General features: G+C 44.8%; 1 protein-coding gene and 1 long non-coding RNA gene across 4 annotated transcripts in view; one reads left to right on the top strand and one right to left on the bottom strand.

Moving 5' to 3' along the window:
* LOC107205046 overlaps positions 1-7,564 on the bottom strand; it is an 11,725-nt gene extending 4,161 nt beyond the window's left edge. The window contains exons 1-2 of the long non-coding RNA XR_001521829.1: positions 7,477-7,564; positions 6,269-6,340 (exon numbers count right to left, since the gene is read on the bottom strand). This is a non-coding gene — a long non-coding RNA (uncharacterized LOC107205046). The remainder of the gene's footprint in view (positions 1-6,268; positions 6,341-7,476) is intronic.
* The window catches only part of GRM3 (glutamate metabotropic receptor 3), a 101,648-nt gene continuing 100,702 nt past the window's right edge, over positions 6,995-7,940 (top strand). For all 3 annotated transcript variants that reach the window (XM_015629157.3, XM_015629158.3, XM_015629156.3), the window contains exon 1: positions 6,995-7,681. The gene's annotated coding sequence lies outside the window, so the exon portion shown is untranslated. The remainder of the gene's footprint in view (positions 7,682-7,940) is intronic.

Here is a 7,940-nt window from a genome sequence, read left to right as displayed (position 1 = left end):
CACCTTCCCTTCCCTTCCCTTTCTTTTCTTTTCTCCAGGATCAATACCAAGCAATAGTCTAATTACTGAGCATTTCCCATGATGAAGCTCAGCTTACAACAGTTTACACCCTTGCCAAAATGTGGTTATTGAGATGGACTTTTCCATGCTGATTCTCTGCCTCTCTGCATAATTTCATACAAAAAGATTTAGTCACTTATGAGAATCAGTCTAAGAAAACTTAGATGTTCTCCTAGTCAAACTCTAGGACCAGATAAAAATGAAAAGCTGAGAGCACAAACTTAATGTAAGGTGAGCAACAGCTATTTCTTCAAGGTATCATGTAAACTATTCTGAAAGTGTAGAGCTCCTAAATTTAAAAAATCAGGTACTAAGAAGTCATTAATATTTTCAGGTTTTAATGCATATTTCTCATCTGGGAAACAGAAAACCAGCATACCAGACCTCACCTTGGGAGTGGAGTAAAAACCATACGAAACAAAGTTTCAAAACACTTGACTATTTTTTCTGACAAGAAATGGGCCATTCTCCCTGCAAGGCAGAGGAAGATGAGTGCACAGTATGTGTAAAAGTATGTACAAAGTGCAAGGCAGAGTCACTGGGCAGTGCAGGGAAAAAAGAAACCTATTTCTTTAGGGTGCTGAATGTGTCAGGATTTTCTGAAAGAGAAAAAAAGACGGTGTCAAACCAATTAAAGAGTGTATCCACATGCATGAGGGAGCTGAATTAAGATTCCACTATCACTGTTAGTTCTCACTGCTTTGCAATTTCAAGTTATTCTCTTAACCACATTTACTGGTGTGCAATTTAAATAGAACAAGCTGAAGAAAAACATACAGATCTCACATTTTGCCTGTATTTCTTATATTTTCTTAAATTAGAGAGAACAACTGCATTCTGGAGGGGAAATTAAAAAAAAAAAAAGAGTCATTCAATAAAAGGCTTTTAAACAGCTCAAGTGCTATTTTTGTTACCATCTGCTCAATTATATTTTATGCTACTAGCAGTTTTCCAAGGCCAGGTATGTGTTTCCTGTTGGAAAATGGTTTGTCTTTGTTAAGGGAAGGTCAAGATTCTTAGCTGTGACTGATTTGGATTTCTTGGTTTTTTTTGTTCCAGTCTCATTTCTAGGAACTTCATTCCTTTTATTTCAGCTTTCTAATTCTGGACTCACTGTTCCTTCCAGGGGTGCTAGTAAAATTAAATGGTTGGAAAATAGAAAAAAAAAACAACAACATAATAAAAACCAAAATGCCACTAACAAAAATCTAAGCCAAGATAAAATCTAGAATATCTTTCAGCTGAAAAATACAATAAACTTCCTGTTTATAAATTTATCCATTCATTTTTAACTAGTGGCAAAGCAGAATCTCAGCAGGACATTTTGAAAGTAGTATATCCAGATGGATTCTCAGTGTGAAAGAATTCTGAAATAAACTCACTGACATAATAAAAACAGGGTTTCCAGGCTTGCAAAGCAGTGGTGTAGGGACTGTGAGTAAATTTATTTCACAGGAAGCCCATATCTTGTGCTAATGGGGAAATGTAGATCGCTTACGTTGCTCTGTATGTGGTAGGTCATAGATAGGATGGGATTATAAAGGAAATGCATCTGTGTGCCACATCCCCTGACATCACTGTGCTACATTTCTTGGCCCGTGCCCTAATTCAAAGTCACAAGTAATCCCTCCTATGAGCCAGTCAATGCTTTAAGTGGTTCACAGCTCAACTATGTCACATCACCCCCGGGGCAAGGCAAACCTGTCAATAATTCCTAAGCACCTTAAACAAAATATGTAAATGCAGTAATTCCTACAGAGAAGAGCTATGGGTGAAGGGAAAGTGTTTCACAGAGAAGAAACGTTTGCAGATTTTCAGGGGGGAGGAAGAAGTAATTTGAAGAAGCCAGTCTGCTAGGAGCTCAGATATTAATAAAGAGAATAATAATCCACAGAAACATAAAGGTGATTTAAGTCAAAAGCAAAATATGTAGGAAATTCTGGTATTTGGTACCAAATTATTTGCATGGTAAGAGAAAGAGATAACAGTCAGTATTTTGAGGAATGGGGTCATCTGTTCATATTACTTTAAATATGGCAGAGATTAGAATGTGCTACTGTGCTATGCCCTGTCCCCTGCACCTCCTGGGAAAGGCTAGAGCCTCCTCTTAGAAGACAAAAAACACCTGCTATATCAGAGACATGGAAGGATGGAGTGAGAAGATGCAGAAGGGTGGTGGACCTTGGACCCATAGTCATGAGCTGGCAGAGATTTAAAGTGTCCTGCACGTATCAGGCAGATCCTGTGTTATGTTCATCCCTGCATCTGCACAGACTGCAGCAGGACCTTGGCTAGGGAGGGGTGTGGAGTGGAGTGTGTACACTTGTGTATCTTGCAGGGACCTGGAGGGACCCTTGCTGCTCATGTATTTTTATGAAGGAGCCCCATTTGGATGACATCTGGATGTCACGTGTGTCTCCAGCAGAATGTTGGGAAACCTGATTTCTGAGAAGGAAGCAGAGGTGGAAAGAGGGCAGCTGGTTCCCACAGTGAAGCCAGACCTTTTCGCCTCTTGTAGCTGATGAAGATGAACAACAGCTGCTGGTTGTTTTCCATGGAAAGAGGTTCCTTTGTGGAGAAGGGGCAAGGAGACCTTGGGGTTAACTGGAGACATGGCTAACAGGCATGAGCAGACAGCCAGCTATCTAAAGAGCAAAAGAGAAGAAGGTGAAAAAGGCAGAGGGACACTGAAGGAAATGGGAAAATTTGCTTGAAAAAAGGTGAAGAGAAGAACCAGGTAAAGACATTGGTGGTCATGGGAGATGGAGACAGAAGGGAGGATGCTGCTACATGTGCACAGACAGTGTGGAATGCAGTTTTTCTTCCATGTGCCAGACCACACCACATGAAACACAGGTTTTTATTATGTTGAGCTTTATAGTCAGAGTTGCCACTGTCCTTGGGCATGAGAAAGGCTCAGAATGCCCCAAAAAAGCCTGAGTATGTTATGGTATGTTGGTACTAGGCCAGTATCCCTTCAGCCTTCAGCTAAGACATCACAGGACATCTGACAGGGAATAACAATGTCACTGAAGGCCCAAGGGATGCCACATGGAACAGCACTGAATGAACATGAGGACTTTCTGCACCATGTGTATTGACCAAAAATCTCTTCAAAGCCACTTAACAATGAGAAAGGAAGACATTCATTCCATTTTGATGATGAACTTCATGATGAAGACCATCAGTGCTGTTTGTAAAGAGAAAAGGAAGAGTTATTTTTGTTATACTTCCTATGCCCTGCCCAGCTGAGGAAGTAGAGGGGCTTTGTTGGGCACTGCTGTCCAGCCAGCAACCACAGCAGTGCATAATTTTCCACAGCAATCCATGAGGTCCTGGAGTATGACAGAGCAACACCCCTTACACTCTTCATCACTGTGGATCTTCCCCTAGGGATCACCATTCTCCTCTGAAAGCTGAGTGCCACTGGACTGTTCCTTTGGAGTATGTCCATGTCCCTCACAATTGGCAGGTAGGGAAGAGTCAGAGACTGTGGTGTTTTGTAGATCCCTGCATCAATCATTATGATTTTTTTGCCTTTCTGTCTCAGGAGGCAGAGACTGACATGGCCATAGTGTTGTGGGCACACATCTAGACCCCTGAGACTGCTACCATCCAAACAGGGCTTTGTACCCTGAGACTGGCAGACTCCCAGGAGAATGATATCATCTCTAGGTGCTCCTGAAGTGTGCCCCAAGCCACAGAGGTAAGCCAGAATTGGCTCTGGGGTGATGACCACGACTGTTCGCTCAGGCAGAGCAGAGCGGGTCCTGCCCACTCACACGTCACTTCCACACAGGAAGCAGATGCAGAGCTGTTGGAAATCAGATGTCAGGGAGCAATTTGCTAGAAACAAACCTCACTTATCTATGGCCCTATTCCTGCCCATTTCTGTAAGGTCCCTAGGAAAGGAGGAAAGACCATAAGCCTCATGAATTATTCAGGTAGGCTGGGCCCAATCTATAGATCACTCACTGGCTGTACAAGCACATTTGCAATTTTTCTAAAGCTTTGCTTTAGTCTTTAATCAGCAAATAACTTGAGTGTGTCCCAAAATAGATGCTCAAAGCAAGTTGGGGAACCCTACAAAGTGTTTTGCCGGAACAGTATCTTCCTGTCAAATATAAAATTGGAAAGTTCCCATGCATACGGTCTGGAAGCTCATGCTAAAATTCTGTGTAAGGAAAAGACACACATCTGTTTATTTGTGGTGATAAGCCTGTTAATCACATTAATGAATTTTATAAAAATTAATTCTTCATCTCATTATAGCTTTTTAAGAACTCAAGTTGGTGTTATGTGAGATCTCAATTTGAAAGGAATTGATCTTTTAACTAGATATAACTAATATTTCACTAATAGATAATTCACAAAGGCAAAATATTCTTATTTCAGAAAATTTAATGCTGCTTTACCACCTTTGTTTCACAGGCAGAAAATAAATAAATACATTTCATATTAAAACCCCTTATTTGGATCCAGGTCATAGACACTGAGGGCTGTTGATTGTTTTCTCCCTGGCAGAAGTTACACAGCCTGATTTCTGAGTCTAACCATGGGTATATCTACAATTAAGTGTAGCAAGAGGTGCTCAATTTAGCCTGAAATGAATGATTTGACAGTAGCATCCAAACAAAGCTTAGAGCTTCACTGAGATCTGTGCACTGCCTTGCACTGTCCCACTGTGTGTAACCTGTAAGCCTGAACATCTGGCTGGCTGAGAGCACACGCTCAGCACACAGCTGCATCTCCACAACCCCTATGTGGATGCACCATGTGCTGTCCCAAAAGAGAACTGAGGCACAGTTGCTTTCCCTACAAAAATAAACACAGTTTTCCAGAGTCATAAACTGAAATGAGGTCTCCAGAATTCTGCTTCAGAAAGACAGGGGTAGGTTGTCTTATGGCTAAAAGCAGATCCTGTTGTGCCAGGAGAACTGGCTGAGGAAGAAACCTGGAAGAAAGTTGAAATGAAACCCTTGTGCTTTGTTTGCCTGTGTTTTGTTTGACTGTTCAGGTTTATTTTCCTGTTTCTCAGTAGCCATGAATCATGTGTAAATGCAAGCAGTAGCAGTGTCAGGGACTGATATCAGATGTTGCACAGCAGCAAGGCATGGAAAGGGAGTAAACCATCAGTACCACTGACGTTTTTTGAAGCACAGAACTAATGACTGGGTCATTTCCCCAGCTCTAAGTGACCTTCTATAAATCAGACAACACATCTCAGCCAGATTCTGCTTGGTGCCTGTGGTGGCCAATTTCATACACAGTGGGTTTTACGTCCTACCCAATGAAAAAGTTACTTTCACACTCATTTTGAGGCATGATTGCTATGTACAAAACAATGCAGAATCAGATCCTTTTTTTCACCAGTCTTTCCTGGCAATCAGCCTGCAGGACTGTGAAAAAATTGTAATCTGAACATATTTGTCAAATTGTGCTATGATTCGAAAGACATGAGACTCATTTCCTATTCATTCCAGTTTACCCTTATATTACAGCAATGTCTCATGTACATTTTGATCCAATCTAAAGTAGGGTGAACCTGAGAAAAACTGCTGTCATTCATTTTGCTCCCTGCTTAACTTTGGTCCTAAATGAAACAGTTTAACATGTTTTAATTTAACATTAAATGTCCTTGGCTTCCAAGAAAGGAAAAACTCACAGAATTAGTCAAGTAGCTCAAATGTTATGGTAGATCACAAAAGTAAACAGATGTTAAATAACTAAACATAAAATACTACAAAGCAGAAGCAGATTATTTTATTTCCTTTTATTTTGCCTTAACTCCTTACTGGAACCGTGGCTGCTGAAACAATAGTGGCCCCATGTGAGCTGCTGGATTGCAGCTCCTGACTGCAGTGTCTCTTTCCTTGCTCTAACTGAGCACTGGTGGGGAACTGCCTGGGGTTAAGTGGAAAGGTGGAGGGAAACATTCAGGGAGAAATGGACAATGGGCTTCTCCCTGCTAAAGAATGAGAAACAATGTCCCAACTAGAGCTGTATGGAAAGGGAGGTACTGGGATTTTACAGACATCCTCTCCATACTACACCCAACCAGCAGGAAGCAGCTGCTCACTGTCCCCCATAGCAGAGAATAAGCAATGAAGCCACATATAACACCAGCAATGCCCCATGCAGCACGGCTTAAACTCACCCTCTCTGAAGTCAGTGCATCCATCCTCACTGACTCTTACAGCACACTCACCTCACCGGGTTTAATTCTTTCTTTAGGACCACAACCTTCTGTTAACACTCCAGCTGATGTAAACCTATGGTTCTGAAATATATACAAGCCAAAAAGTAGCTTTCTTTTTCCCTTTGCATCCAGCTTTGCTGCACCCTAAGGTGATCTTTTCTCAGTAACTATTTTTCTTCTCTCTTCCCATATAGGAGTTAGAATATAGAGAGATAATATAAAGACTATGGATAATACATATACATGTATCTGTATATAAAAATGCATATATGTATATATTTGTGTGCATATATTAGTATATTTTTTCTGTCTATCCATCCATCCACCCATACATACATACAAACAAACATAGACAAATACACTCTTTTTCTAGGAGATGTAGAGCAGAAGCAAATTGATCAAGCCAGCTGGAAGCAAGAAGGCAGGAGGACGGTGATACAACGCCCTGAACTGCCTCGGCTCTCCCGGCTGCTCTGTGCTCACCCTGCCCGCTCCCGGCTTTTTGAGGATGCGACAAGTCGCAGTGCCGGGGCGCAGCATCCTCGGAGGAGCGTGTGTGTTCCCCCCGCCCCGGCCCCGTCCAATCAGGTTGCTGGGGGAGGGATGCTCGGGGCAGGGATGCAGGGTTGCCAGGCGACAGCAGCGTCCCCGTGTCCCGTCCCCCCCACCCCCCTGTCCTCCCCCCGGGACCGGGCTGCGCTCTGCCCGCGCTGCCGGCGCAGTTAAACAGCCGCGGGGAGCCCCGCAGCATGGGGCTCGCCTCCTTCCCAGGGCTTCTGCCACAGCCCCGCTCCCGGCCGTGCCAGGAGCGATAGGCAGCTCCAGAGTGAGAGCTAGGAACGCAGTCAATGAATAAATGGTAGGGATAAGGCTCAGCCGGCCCCTCCGCGCAGCGCCGAGCGCCGGGGGAGGCGGTCTCCGAACGCCAGCCAGCTCCCACTCCCTGTCTTTGCAACTCTAGGTCGCCTCCTAATTTAAAGCTTTGCACCAATCCCCTTTGCCCGGAAAGGAGAGGAAATCTAGAAAGATGCCAGGCTGCGAAAAGGGACCCCAATTCACAGCGCCGGTCCCAGGCGCTGCCTGGCTAAGCAGAGCCAAAGTTGCTCAGAGGAACGGGAAGCGGGTGCTCCAGAGAGGGGAAAGGAAGGGGATCATCGCTTGGTGATCAAAACCTCTCCGTCCCGTTGTCCCCCTCTTCTTCTTCCCTCACAGCTTACCTCTGACCACTTAGGAGGCCTTGATGAGTTTCCATCGGGATCCGATCCAAGGTGGGGGGGAGAAAGGGTGATTGTTCCCAGAGGAAGCAGCTCACACAAGTTTGGGGGGTGAGACTCCCCGGTGGATGTTTAACGAGCACATCGGGAGGCCCGCGATGCCCGGGGGCAGCTGGAGACCCTCACCAGGACCTGTCCTCCTTGCACGGTAAGAAGCTGGGCGCTGCTACCCCGCGTCCTGGTCCCTGCATCCCGCATCCCTATCTCTGCATCCTGCGTCTCGAGTTCGCGCATCCCGGTCCTCACATCCGCGGATCCCGCATCTCAATCCTCTCATCCCACTCCTTGCATCCCACACCCTGCAGCCTGGATCCCTGCATCCCGGGTCGCTGCAGCCCACCCCCGCCCCATTCTGCCCTCTGGACCAGACGCAGCCGCTGCCCCGGGGGTTGCGGGTTGTGCAGCCA

Source organism: Parus major, chromosome 1A (genome assembly GCF_001522545.3).
Source record: "Parus major isolate Abel chromosome 1A, Parus_major1.1, whole genome shotgun sequence".
Classification (NCBI taxonomy): domain Eukaryota; kingdom Metazoa; phylum Chordata; class Aves; order Passeriformes; family Paridae; genus Parus; species Parus major.
The sequence above is the reverse complement of the archived record's forward strand: the minus strand, read 5'-3'. Positions and strand labels throughout refer to the sequence as shown.